This window comes from Brachypodium distachyon, chromosome 4, assembly GCF_000005505.3.
Source record: "Brachypodium distachyon strain Bd21 chromosome 4, Brachypodium_distachyon_v3.0, whole genome shotgun sequence".
NCBI classification, from domain to species: Eukaryota; Viridiplantae; Streptophyta; class Magnoliopsida; order Poales; family Poaceae; genus Brachypodium; species Brachypodium distachyon.
The window spans coordinates 17,034,279-17,049,452 of NC_016134.3; the positions used below are offsets into that span (position 1 = coordinate 17,034,279).

The 15,174-nt window shown below is 43.7% G+C and overlaps 1 pseudogene; it reads right to left on the reverse strand.

The window, feature by feature from the left end:
- Window positions 1–3,255: 3,255 nt before the first annotated feature.
- On the reverse strand, window positions 3,256–10,031 carry LOC112268647 (annotated as a pseudogene).
- Window positions 10,032–15,174: the final 5,143 nt, after the last annotated feature.

A 15,174-nucleotide genomic window follows, 5' to 3' on the forward strand; every position in this document is an offset into this window, starting at 1 on the left:
TGTCCATCACATCATTTTCCTAATGATATGACATCGTTATTAAATGACAACACATGTCTATGGTTAGGAAACTTTAACCATCTTTTAATCAACGAGCTAATCTAGTAGAGGCATATTAGGGACACGGTATTTGTTTATTTATCCACACAAGTATTTAGTTTACTGTTAATACAATTATAGCATGGATAATAAACATTTATCAAGAACAAGGAAATATAATAATAACATATTTATTATTGCCTCTAGGGCATATTTCCAACAGTCTCCCACTTGCACTAGAGTCAATAATCTAGTTTACATTGTAATATATCTAACACCCATGTAGTCTTGGTGCCGATCATGTTTTGCTCGTGGAAGAGGTTTAGTCAACGGGTCTGCGACATTCAGATCTGAATGTACTTTACAGATCTTTATGTCACCATCCTTGACATATTCACGAATAGTGTGAAACCGACGTTTAATATGCTTGGAATTCTTGTGAGACCTTGGCTCCTTGGTGTTGGCTATGGCACCAGTGTTGTCACAGTAGATGTCCATAGGATCCAACGCACTCGGAACCACACCTAGTTTGGATATGAACTCCTTCATCCAAACCCCTTCCTGCGTCGCTTCTGAAGCAGCCATATATTCCGCCTCAGTTGTTGATGCTGCCACAACGCTCTGCTTGGAACTCCTCCATCTAACAGCACCACCATTCAAAATAAATACGTATCCGGATTGAGACTTAAGAGTCATCTGGATCAGTGTCAAAACTAGCATCGACGTAACCCTTTACGACGAGCTGTTCGTCACCTCCATAAACGAGAAACATTTTCTTAGTCCTCTTTAGGTACTTGCTAGTCAAACTTTGATACCTGCTAGTCAAACTAAGAGCATGAGACACGTCCGGTCTAGTACACAGCATAGCATACATAATAGAGCCTATGGCTGAAGCATAGGGAATACTATTCATCTTTTCTCTATCTTCTGCCGTAGTTGGACACTGAGTCTTACTCAATATCTTACCTTGCAACATGGGCAAGAACTCTTTCTTTGTTTGATCCATTCTGAACTTTTTCAGAACTTTGTCAAGGTATGTACTTTGTGTAAGCCCTATCCGGTGTCTTGATCTATCTCTATAAATCTTGATGCCTAATATATAAGCTGCCTCACCAAGGTCTTTCATTGAAAAACTTTTATTCAAATAGTCTTTAACACTTTTAAGAAGTTCTATATCATTTCCAATCAACAATATTTCATCCACATACAGTATCAGAAATGCTACAGAGCTCCCACTCACTTTCTTGTAAATACAAGCTTCTCCATGAGTTTGGACAAATTCAAACCCTTTGATCACCTCATCAAAACTGAGATTCTAACTCCGAGATGCCTACTTCAACCCATAAATGGAACGCTAAAGTTTGCATACCTTATTAGCATCCTTAGGATCGACAAAACCTTTGGGTTGCACCACGTACAACTCTTCCTCAATGTGACCATTAAGGAACGCGGTTTTGACATCCATCTGTGAGATTTCGTAATAAAAAAATGCAGCAATTGCTAACATAATCCGAACAGACTTTAGCATCACTGCGGGTGAGAAAGTCTCATCGTAGTCAACTCCTTGAATTTGCCGAAAACCTTTTGCGACAAGTCGAGCTTTATAGACGGTAATATTACCATCAGCGTCTGTTTTCTTCTTGAAAATCCATTTGTTCTCAACGGCCTTTCGGTCATTGGGTAAGTCTACCAAAGTCCATACTTGGTTTTCGTACATGGATCCCATTTCGGATTTCATGGCGGCTAACCATTTTTCGGAGTCTAGGCTCATCATCGCTTCCTCATAATTCGTAGGTTCATCGTTGTCTAACAACATGACATTCATGACATGATCATTGTGCCACTCAGGAGTGGTACGTGTTCTTGTCGACCTGCGAAGTTCTGTAGTAGTCTCATTCGAAGCTTCATGATCATTATCATTTGCTTCCTCTCTAGCTGGCGTAGGCTGCACAGGAATAGTTTCTGGCACCGCGCTACTCTCAAATTCGAGAGAAAGTTCAAGTACCTCGTCGAGTTCTACTTTCCTCCCACTCACTTCTTTCGAAAGAAACTCCTTCTCTAGAAAGGACCCGTTCTTAGCGACAAACACTTTGCCTTCGGATCTGTGATAGAAGGTGTACCCAATTGTTTCTTTAGGGTATCCTATGAAGACGCATTTTTCCGACTTGGGTTCGAGCTTATCAGGTTGTAGCCTTTTGACATAAGCGTCGCATCCCCAAACTTTAAGAAACGACAGCTTAGGTTTCCTGCCAAACCATAATTCATACGGTGTGGTTTCAACGGATTTAGATGGAGCCCTATTTAAAGTGAATGCGGCTGTCTCTAATGCATAACCCCAAAACGACAGTGGCAAATCAGTAAGAGACATCATAAAATGTACCATATCTAATGAAGTACGATTACGATGTTTGGACACACCATTACGCTGTGGTGTTCCAGGCGGCGTGAGTTGTGAAACAATTCCACATTGTCTTAAATGCGTGCCAAACTCGTAACTCAAATATTCACCAGCACGATCTGATCGTCGAAATTTAATTTTCTTGTTACGATGGTTCTCCACATCATTTTGAAATTCCTTGAACTATTCAAAAGTTTCAGACTTGTGTTTCATTGGTGAAGATTAGGAAGTAATGATATCCACCGTGCGTTGTAATACTCATTGGTCCGCACACATCAGTATGTATGATTTCCAACAAGTCACTCGCCCGTTCCATTATGCCTGAAAACGGGGTTCTAGTCATCTTACCCATGAGGCATGGTTCACATGTATCAAATGATTCAAAATCAAGTGATTCAAGTAGTCCATCAGAATGGAGTTTCTTCATGCGTTTTATACCAATATGACCTAGACAGCAGTGCCACAAATATATGGAACTATCATTATCCACTTTGCACCTTTTTGCATTAACATTATGATGTGTATCACTACCATCGAGACTTAATAGAAATAAATCATTCCCAAGTGGTGCATGACCATAAAAGATATTACTCATATAAATCGAACAACCATTATTCTCTGATTTAAATGAATAACCGTCTTGCATTAAACAAGATCCAGATATAATGTTCATGCTCAACGCATGCACCAAATAACAATTATCGAGGTTTAAAACTAATCCCGAAGGTAGACGTAGAGGGAACGTGCCGATGGCGATCACATCAACTTTTGATCCATTCCCGACGCGCATGGTCACCTCATCTCTTGCTAGTCTCCGTTTATCCTGCAGCTCCTGTTTCGAGTTGCAAATGTTAGCAACTGAACCGGTATGAAATACCCAGGCGCTACTACGAGCACTAGTAAGGTACACATCAATAACATGTATATCAAATATACCTTTATTGAGGTTGCCGGCCTTCTTATTTGCCAAGTACTTGGGGTAGTTACGCTTCCAGTGGCCAGTTCCTTATAGTTGAAGCACTCAGTATATAGCTTAGGTCTCCGATCAATGCCTAGTTCATTAGGAATCAAAATTCCAAGATGAGCTAGGGGTTCGGTGTACCCAGACATTCTGGGCACGTGCTCGCTAACGGAGCTGTTCTCCTCCATGTTACAGTCAAAGAACTTTTCGGAGACCTTATACCTCTCCGCACGGGCTTGGGTTTGAAATATCATTTTCAGTTCCCCAATCATATCAAATGCCGTACGGTGCTCAAAACGCTTTTGGAGCTCCAGTTCCAAAATGCACAAAATGGCGCACTTTACTACAGAGTGGTCCTCAGCACGAGTCTGCCAGACGTTCCTAACATCTTCAGGCTCATCTGAGTGGGGTTGATCACCAAGCGCTGCATCAAGAACATAATCCTTCTGAGTAGTAGTGAGGATAATCCTCAGATTGCGGAACCATTTCCCAAAGTTGCTTCCATTGGACTTCAGTTTATCTTTCTCTAGGAACGTATTAAAATTGAAAATAGTGCGAGCCATTGATCTACAGCATATTTGCAAAGACAACTAGACTATGTTCATGATAATTAGTTCAATCTAATCAAATTACTAATGAACTCCCACTAAAATCAACATCCCTCGGGTTGTTTAGTGACACATGATCCAAATCCACTACACCAAGTCCGATCATTCGTGAGATGGAGTAGCTTCAATGGTGAACATCATCATGTTGATCATATCATTCATATGACTCATGTTTAACTTTTCGGTTCCTTGTGTTCCGAGGCCATGTCTGTACATCCTAGGCTCGTCAAGTTAACCAAAGTATTTCTGCATGTGTAAAACTGGCTTACACCCCTTGTATGCGAACATAGAGTTTATAACACCCGATCATCACGTGGTGCTTCAAAGCGATGAACTTTTGCAACGGTGCATACTAAGGGAGAACACATTATTATCTTGGGATCATCTTAAAATGCTACCGTCGTCAACTAAGCAAAATAAGATGCATAAAAGAGATAAACATCACATGCATAAATAATGTGACATGATATGGCATTTTCGTCATGTGCCTTTGATTTCCATCTCCAAAGCACGGGCATGATCTCCATCATCACTAGCCTGTCGCCTAGGTCCTCGGGCGTCAAGTATAGTTGCCTCCACCAACTATTGCTACTACAACTATTGCTACTACTAGCGATAAAATAAAGCAATTACATGGCGATTAAAACGTTGACACGAAGGTCATACAATAATTAATGAGACAACCATACGGCTCATGCCGGTTGCCAAACTCATTGACATGCAAGTCGTGAGATATTACAAAACATGATCATCTCATACATCAAATATATCATATCATATCTTGGCCATACCACATCACATGCCCCTGCAAAAACAAGTTAGACGCTTCTACTTTGTTGTTGCATGTTTTACGTGGCTTTAGGGGCTGCACTAAATGAACCGTTCTTAGTTACGCAAAAGCCACAATGGTGATATACAACTTGCTTATTAACCATATAGGCCTCCCATTGCAAATCAAATTTCAACTATAGTGGGAGAGACAGACACCCGCTAGCCGCATATGCAATACAAGTTGCATGTCAATTGCGGAACCGGTCTCCTGTGCGATGACAAGTAAGGTTGGTCCGAGCCGCTTCATCCCACTATCCCGCAAAATCCGAAGTGCACAAAAGAGGTAGCAACATGAACATCAACGCCCACAACCAAGTTGTGTTCTACTCGTACAAAACATCTACGCATAGATCTAACTCTGATACCACTGATGGGTTCGTTGCGTGGAAAACAAAAAATTTCCTACGAGATGTGCGGAAGAAACCCAAGATCATATCTAGTAGATGTCAGTAACGAGAGGGATAATGAGCATCATACCCTCGTAGACCACAAAGCGTTACGATCACGGGATCGTTGTTGGCATAGTGGAACTTTCGATGAGATCAATCTCAGTGTAGAAACGACGGCACCTCCTTGGTATCCACACGTTCAGCTTCACGTCATCTCCTCCTTCTTGATCAAGCAAGCAAGGGGAAGAGGTCGATGAGATCCAGCAGCACGACGGCGTGGTGCTGGCTCAGGGGAGAGAGATCCAACTGAGAGCTATGTGTGTCCTCTCCCCTTGGCCCTCCCCTCTATTTATATAGGGGGGGGGTGGCCAGGGTTTGCCCCTCCTCCAAGGAGAGTCTACGGCTGGCCAGGGGAGGGAAAGGAGTCCCGGGACTCCTTCCCACGTATGTGGTTTCCACCTCGTGGTGGAGTCCCCCACGGTTCCCTCTCCCCTAAGGCCCATTAGGGGATAATTAATTAGATTGCTCCAATTAATTCATATAGAGGCCCAATTAAATTCTCAGGAATATTCCGTAACATTTCAGAACCTTCTGAGAACTTGCGGAACCTTCTAAAATATTCCCGGTCAATACCGGAAAATATCCCGAACTTTTTCGAAACCCTGAAACAGCTTTTCCATATATAAATCTTTATTTCCGGACCATTCCGAAGCTCCTCGTGATGTACTAGATCCCATCAGAGACTCCGAATCAATATTCGATATCACCATCTATTTATCTCATCGAACCCTAGCAACATAAAGCGTTAAGTGTGTGACCCTACGGGTTCGAGAACATGTGGACATGACCGAGACACCTCTCCGATCAATAACCAATGGCGGGACCTGGATGTCCATAACGATTCCCACATATTCCACGAAGATCTCATCGGTTGAACCACGATGTCGAGGATTCAATTAATCCGGTATTCAATTCCCTTTGTCTCGCGATATATTACTTGCCCGAGATTTGATCGTCGGTATCACCATACCTAGTTCAATCTCATTACCGGCAAGTTCTCTTTACTCGTACTGCAATATAATATCCTGTGACTAAACACATTACTCACATGCTTGCAAGCTCATTAGGATGTTATATTACCGAGAGGGCCCAGAGATATCTCTCCATCACATGGAGTGACAAATCCCCCACTTGATCCATACAACCCAACAAGCACCTTCCGAGATACCTGAAGAACACCTTTATGATCACTCAGTTACAAGATGACGGTTGATGTCCACAAAGTATTCTTCCGGTACTAGGGAGTGGCATGATCTCATGGTCTAAGGAAATGATACTTGACATAATAAAAGCATTAGCAATTTAAACTTAAGTGACACGATCAAAAAGCTATGCTTATGTTTGGGTCTGTCCATCACATCATTCTCCTAATGATATGACCTCGTTATTAAATGACAACACATGTCTATGGTTAGGAAACCTTAACCATCTTTTAATCAACGAGCTAATCTAGGAGAGGCGTATTAGGGACACGGTATTTGTTTATTTATCCTCACATGTATTTTAGTTTATTGTTAATACAATTATAGCATGGATAATAAACATTTATCAAGAACAAGGAAATATGATAATAACATATTTATTATTGCCTCCAGGGCATATTTCCAACACTTCTCTTCTCATTAAACCTGAGCAATTCCTTTCAAGAGGAGGACCGCAAAGACCAATGTTGCGGTCGTACATGGACAGGTTCTCAATGTAGACCGTGTCAAGCTGACGTCCTAGTGGAATTCTTACAGTAAGATTGTTGTATGAAAGTTCCAAGGAGCTTAAATAAGTTAACTGCGACAAGCTCGGTGGGATTTCACCTGAAAGATTGTTCCATGAGAAGTCAAGCGATTCGAGAGATTTCATATCCCCAATCTTCACCGGAATTTTTCCGCTCAGGTGATTCCAAGATAGATTCAAATTCAGCAACCCGTTCAGAGAAGTTATCTCGTCCGGAATTCCACCAGTTAAGTGGTTAAGTGACGAGTCGATGCCTACCATCTCACTAACTGCAATCGCGCTATACTTAAGTTCTTGCTGCTTCATGACCACAGACAGAATATCCATGAATGGTCTATCTGCATAGTATTCGGACCAGTAAACCTGATGCCTCATAGCATGTCCTAGATTCATTGCTGCTAACTTTGACTAGGACTGAGGAATTGATCCTGATAAATTGTTGCTCGCTAAACTGAAGTGTTGAAGTAGTTTAAGATTTGTGATGTTCACAGGAATGTCCCCATAAAACATGTTATGGCTTAGCTGCAGAAATTGCAAAGACCTGAAGTCTCCAATCCACACTGGTAATGTTCCATAGAACTTGTTCATTGCAAGATCAAGGAAACTCAACATTGAACTGTTTTGGAGCGATGATGGGAAATTTCCAGAAAAGTTATTTTCACTTAAGCTTAGGAATAACATGTTTGGCATCGAAGAACACTTCGGAAATTCTCCCACAAAATGATTATGGGATAAATCCAACAAAACAAGGTTATGCATGTGACAAATATTTCTTGGAACGTGGCCACTAATATAATTGGAGGATAGAATTAGTACTTCAAGATTTGGAGTTCCGGAATCAAACGGCAATGGCCCTGAAATGCAATTCATGGAAATGTCTACTTCAGCAAGGCTTCGCGGTAAAGTTGGTATCTGGCCTGTTAATTGGTTTAAATTGAGCTCAAGTGTTTCCAAACTAGTAAAATTCCCTAACTCTGCTGGTATAGCTCCAGTAATACTGTTGTTAGAAAGGTAAAGATGTTGTAGGCTGCTCAAGTGCCCCATCATGTCTGGCAGCATTCCTGTTATATTGTTGTCACTCAAACTTAAGAACTGCAATTTTTTAGAAGAACATTGCGGCAGCTTTTTTACTATCTCTGTTATGTTTGCAAAGGCAAGACTGTTGTCAAGCCATAAGCTTTTTAATTCGCATAGATGTTTCAAGTCTACTGTCATAGTGTCATTGTGTCTAGATTACCGTTATTGTTAAATGCTAGGTTTTGAACGGATGTCATACCACCTAGCACATTAGGGAATGGACCATAAAGATAGGTTGCAAAAAGGGCTAGGTCCGTGAGGCTTGTTATGTTCCAAAACCAGCTGGTTTCAATCGGATGGCCCAGATAGTTTCTCAAGTTTTGTGAGGTTTAGGTGTCTGAGCGACTGATTTGCATTTGGAAGTGAGCAGTTGATAAGAACGATGGCCTTCAGAGATGGGATTTTGTTTGCGACAGAAAGCACATCAATGGTGCTGAGATTTATATCACTCATGTCAACATATTCCAGGAGTTGTAGGTTACTTAACCATGAGATATCTGATGTGTGTGTATCTTGCATGAAACTGAGGCCAAGGTGTCGCAAGTTTGAAAAGTTACCCAGACGAGGCGGCAGCGCTCCCGACAAGTGTGTTTCAGAGAGGTCGAGATACTCCAACTTTGAAAGGTTGGCGAGCTGAGGAGACACTCCACGAGAGAAAGACGTGAAGGAGAGATCGAGATGTCTCAAGTTTTCTAAAGAAGACAAAAACTCTAGACCATGACCATTAGGCTCAAGAAGGGATGTCCAACTGAGGTCGAGGTACTCCAATTTCGAAAGGCTGGCAAGCTGAGTAGGTACTCTACCAGAGAATTCTGTATAGGAGAGATCGAGATGTCTCAAGTTCTTTAAAGAGCCCAAGAATGCTGGGACATGACCTTTGGGTCCATATAAGTAGGTGGAGTTGAGATTTAGGTACTCCAGATGCTCGAGAGAAAGCAGGAAAGGACTTATCTGGTCCTCCAAATTTGTATTACTGAGGTCTAGCTCGATGACATGGCCGGTTATGTTGCTGCAGGTGACGCCTCTCCACCGGCAACAATGTTTGTGCCGTTTCTGCCATGATGCGAGGACGTCGACGGGGTCGCTGGTGATGCCTCGCTTGAAGTCCAGCAACGCGTCCCTCTCCCGTTGCAAGCATCTCGCACCCGCTGGCTGGAGATGCACCGCGTCGGGGACGAGAAAGAAGATGCAAGCCACGCCCGTGGTGAGGAGGAGCAAGACGAGTTCAGCAGCTGAGCGATGCATTGTTCTACAGGTTGTTTCAGGGGTTTGCGATTTCGAAGCTACAGCTCTAGCTCCTTTATTGACAGGCAGTGGGCTACCGGCAGTTGTACTTTGAACTTCAATCTCGTCCAGAACTAATCTGGAAATGTATCATCGTTTATCGAGTAAATTTCACGGAACCACAGGTTTTGGGACAAGATTTCAAAAAAACACTGATCTAGAGGTTTGTAACAGTTATCCACATGTTTTAAGATCAATTTTTTTCACTTTACCCAAATTGCTCAGATTAGACATGACATGAAAACTGACAGATCGGACCCACCTGTAAAATCATATGCGACTATTTTTGCCTATTGCCAGCAGGCCCCTAGGCTTCTCTTAATTTATTTTCCCATCCTTCTTCTCCTCTACCGGTTGTGGTCGGAGTCGGGGAGGAGAAGCGCCACGGAGACCCTGACGGAATGACCGGCCGGGAGAGGGGCGCCAGAGAGGGACATGGCGGCACTGGGGGCGGCTCCGTGTAGTCGTAGTAGAGCGGGCGGGGGACGGAGACGAGGTCCTCGACGCAGCGGTGGATGAGGACGAAGCCGAGCAGGAGGGACGCGGCGGACAGGGCAGCGAAGGTGAGCGCATGCCGGACAAGGGACGAGGCGGCGCGGCGGAGGGCGCCGACGAGGGAGGCGCTGGGGAGGACAGGTGACCCAAGGCGGCGGAGCTCCTGCAGGGTCGTTGTTGGAAAATTAAGCAATTTCGAAAATAACAATATAATGAGTAATTCCAAAATATAGATCACGACGACAGTATCAACTAACACATGCATCTCAAAAATACTAGAAGTATTTAGCAGCCCAACGAACAACAAAAAAGAAACTCGCATATCATAGCTAAACCGTAGATCGGATCACGGATTACGTACTGTTTCGATGAAAAAGAAGAAGCCGTGATGATGATCGAGTTGACTTGACGACGTTCTTAGCGACGAAAACAGCGGCACATACCACCGCCCGACTTGGACCGTAGACGACCCGTGGTGACGGAAGCGAGCAGTCACGCGGAGCACTTCCAAAAACATTATTTTCCCTCTCCTGTACAGCATCGCAAAGGCGAAAGGTTCCGAAGACCTGCTCTCCCGTTCGTTGGTGCACGCCAGTGCTCGGGATGGAGTAGACTACGGTGATGGCGCAAAAGGAAGAGACAGACGAAACCCTAACTCGGTTGTGTTGCGTACGGATCGAGGGACAGGGCGGCTGTATACATAGTCACGCAGGTATAGGTCGGTTAGGTTTACGAAATCTGAACCGACTCCACAAAATCTGCACCCATCCGTAATAGATTCCAAAAGTACCTCGCACACGTGGCAAAAAGATAGGAAGTCCGGCCCCACACCGACATGACACGGCTCGAACTCAATCAACAAAGCGTGATGCGCGCGTCATGACGAGGCAAGGCGAGCGGAGGAAGAGGAGGAGCACGCGTGGGGATTTCCCTCGCTGACTTGCTTACTAGGTGAGAAGTAACGTCTCTTATATGTTGGTCTCACTCATTCTAAACTAGCAAGGTGGGACTGTTCACACTCCCCTCGTCCCAATTCGGACGGGCTTTTGAGATTTTCATAATTATTAAATATTAGGTCTTGTGTTGATCGGGCCACCCAAATTCTAACAGTCGCGCCGACCTCGAAGGCCACGCCGGCGAAATTGACGACGGCGATATGCTGAATTGAGGGCCGATTTTGTCTTCCCCAAACTTGATTCAGAGGGGAATTTGGTCGGGGAGGCTACCAGCGGCGTGGTCAGGACGCGAACGCGGACAGCCATGGTCGTCGGAGGAGCTCGGCCTCGCTCTCCACCAGGGCAACCGTGCCGCCATGTGGCTCGCCTGCGTCGGGAGCGTGGCTCCCAGAGCCGGGGGACGGGATGAAGGGAGGCCGACGGAGATCCTCGGTGGTGCGCGACAGCAGGAAGACGCAAGAGCGGCTGGAGCAGCGGAGAATCCTTGCCGAAGGGGAGGAGATAAGAGAAAAAAGAGAAAAGAGTGGGTTGATTGGATAAACAAGATGGGTAAAAACTGCCGCCTAGGATCTTACGGGTGGGCCTTTCTTGTCAAATTTTTCTATAATAAATGTCTAAGCCGAGCAATTTGGGTAATGTGAAAAAACAATTACCCCAAAACCACTGATTCAGTGAAATTTACCCTCTTGGATTTCTCATCTTCACAGGATCCACAAGCAAGCTTAGCGTGATATACATTTATTTAGAAATCGATCTATCTGGCAGTCATGAACTTAAAGTGAGGCCTGACTCATGTGTGGCAGACAGGAACAGTTGGATTTGCATATGTTAAAGAAAATAGACTTTTGCATGAATTGATGCACGCAACCGTTTTTAGTTCAACTTTTAGCAAGTGTATTAATAAAAAAGTTTGAACTACCTCCTTGCGAAAAAAATTGAACTCCACTCAAGACTAAGGATATCTATCTTGCTTCCTTGCACTCTCTATCTTGTGCCCTTAAAATTTGGGTTTTTTATTTCTGTGTCCCTTATCCCTTAGCTGTACTCAGGAATACAACTTCCTCGCAAATGCCCTCACGGAGCACCTGCTAACGGTCAAGCCCCTTTGACCGTTTGCTTCCGACGGGTGGGCCGCGGGGAGTGCTGACAGGTGGGGCCGGAGCCGCGTTTCTGGCACGTGGGGCTGCGAGGAGACAGTGCAATCGGGCAGGTCTTAACGGGTCTGGTTACCTTACATGCGGACCACGTCCGTGCGTCCTGACAGGTGGGGCGGTCATCGTTAATGACAGGTGGGCCGAGGAAAGGTGGACCGCTGGGGCCGAGCCAGAGGATGACAGGTGGGCCGAGGCTTCAGATGACAGGCGGGGCCAGTGTTATCTTTCCTTACATGTGGAGCTTACTTGCGCTCCTTTACTCTTGCTCTCCTTTACTCTCACCCAAATCCCGACCAGAACCCTAAATCGGCGGAGGACGGCGGTGGCGTTGCGGCTAGTAGGTGTGTAGAAACGAACGGGAGGCAGCGATGGTGAGCAGTAACCCACCTCCGTACCACAACGTCGGTAGCTGCCGCCGATTCGAGGAGGAGATATTTTGCCACAGGGAGCCTGATATCCGGCCCGATGTGGCCAGGATAGTGATTTCCCACACCTCCGGAACGAAAGAGAAGGCGGCGAGGCTGTGAGGTAAAGCCATCGTTGCTACCATCCATACAGGATCAGCGCTCAATCTGCCGGCCACTTCGGCTGAAGAGGTCATGGCAGCTCTGAAGCAGCGCTGCAACTTCAAAAGGGGAGTGCGCATCACAGTATGTCCTGCGCCCGGCAACTTTCTAATTCGCTTTGATTCGAGTGATGATTGCACGGCAGCGGTGATGCAATCGATGCGCATCAAGTGCCCTGCCGGCGACATCTCGTTTCGCCCCTGGAGCTCCATCTTCTGTGGAGAGGAATCAAAACTGCCTTTTAGCTGTGTTCTTAGCTTGGATGGACTGATGGAGGATGCGCAAGAGCTTGACTTTGTGAAGAATTTGATTAATCAGCTAGGAGGCGAGTTCGTGGCAATTCTGCGTAGGACTGATCCGCGCTGCATGAAGCTCAGGGCATGGATGCGTGATCTTTATGCCATCCTGAAGCGGTTGCTGATGAGAGTGCCTACTTCGGCCACACAACCAGCTCCTGAAAATGCTGATGAGCTCATTGATGATTCAATTGCAGTGGGGGCAGCACCAGAAACCAGACGTGCTGTGTCGTTCGGGGTCATCGTCCACGTCCATGAAGTGGTCGATAGGTTTCATCTTCTTACTGATGGTTCTGACCACAACAACAGGGACTACTCTGATTCTTCTTCAGATGATGAAGCTTATCTGGACTATGGTGGTTCTGGAATACCGCGAGGAGATCTCACTCGCATCCATGAGTTCCCCTGTTTTGCTGGCGCTGTAGATGGCTCAGGTCCTCCAAAAGGAGGGGTTAATCCATGTTGATGTTGTGTTCTGTTTAATCCATGTTGATTTTGATGTATGTTGTTCGAAGACTACCTATTTGTACCGATCAAGAGCAGATTGTTGCCTTTATCTGAACCTGGGCATGTACTGTTATCGGCACTTATCATTTCCTATGATTTTTTTTTTTGCAATTTCACTTCCTCAAATTGATTTCTAACTGCACAAATGTATAGCGAATGGAAAGTTATGTAAGATTACCAAATTTCAATATGTTTTGAGAAGGTTGACTTTTCTTAACCAGGGAATTTATACCGACATTTGGCTGTCCTAGCCCACCCAAATGGACAATTTTGGAGGAAGCTTAGAAAGTGAACTTGCTCCAACTTGATTTCAGACTGCACAAATGGAATCCGAATGGAAATTTATGCAAGATGACCAAATTTCAACTTGTTTTGTAAAGGTTGACTTTAGTTGACCAGGGAAAAAATAGCTACATTTGGCTGTTCTAGCACACCAAAATGGCTGCAGTTGAAAAAAACCCCAAGATTCGACCTTGTCCAAATTATTTTCTAATTGCACCAATAGAAAATACATCAAAAGTTAAAAACACTAGTGAAATTTCAAACCCATTTGAGAAAGTTGACTTAGCGTTGACCAGGATTTAAATCCATTCAAATCCATTCAAATCTGCAAAAGTAAAGAGTTTTTTTAAAATTTTCTTTGAGGAGTCAAGTACTAACAATGTTTGCATACTTCTAATAGCTGTTCCACAACTTCAAATCATGTATGTCATATCATTTTGGCCCAAACATAACAAATTTAACTGAATTTGAAATTCAAAAAAATATGAAAACACGTCCAAATTGAAAATGCTTTTGCATACATGCAATACATACCAAATGTGCTTAGTGTGCCAAATTTTACAAGATTTGGACAAAGTTTTAAATCCAAATGTCAAAATGAGTTAATTTATCCAACATCTCCCTGAGGTGTTTGAGGTGTTTCAGAAACACCTCAGGGAGATGTGGTGCAATATACATGAAGTACATTGTGAAATTTAGATAATGCTCTGATTTTTTTACGTGATGATTGTATCACTAAATATTGACACTTGCAGAAAATCATAATTTTCGGACAAATATTTCATATTATTAACATTATTATACTATTGAGTTAAATGTAAATCACAGTAATCAAGGTATAAAACATTTAATATTCATTGAAACCTATGTGTTTGCGTTCTAATAGGTTACAATGGGTCCAATGGACCTTTCTTAAATTAATTTCTTGTCGTAAATGTATTAAAAAAAGTGATTTCTCATTTAATGCTGAAATGTGCTGAAAATCCAAAATATGTACGAAATATAGTAAAATTGCTCCAGAAATTATGAGATTCTTTGAGAAGAACAAGTAACATGTAAGTTTACCGAACAAAAATTATTATATGTTCTAAACCTTTATTTACAAACGTTTTGGACCCAACACCTGAAAATTGGATAAAACTCTATGAGTGGCGGGTCAAGAAAAGCCCGCCATTGATGTAAGCCCGCCACCCGACACTGATAGTTATGGTCGGTTCGGACATGGATCCCCTGACATACGTTACCCTGCAGTTTGGCCACTGACAAGTGGGCCTCATGCCTAACAACCCCACATGTCAGTGACTCTATGTCAGGGGAGGCTACATCAGAGGATCTCCTTCCGGTTCTTGTAATCAAACTCACTTTTTTTCAGTGTTTGTTGCATTATTATTTTCAGTGTTTTCGCATTATTATTTTCAATGTTTGTTGCATTATTATTTTTAGTGTTTTGGCATTATCAACGATTCTTGCGGGTCATATAGAAATTCGAATGGATCTTGAAAATACATATATATATAGTTCATCTCTCTAGCATTACATATAG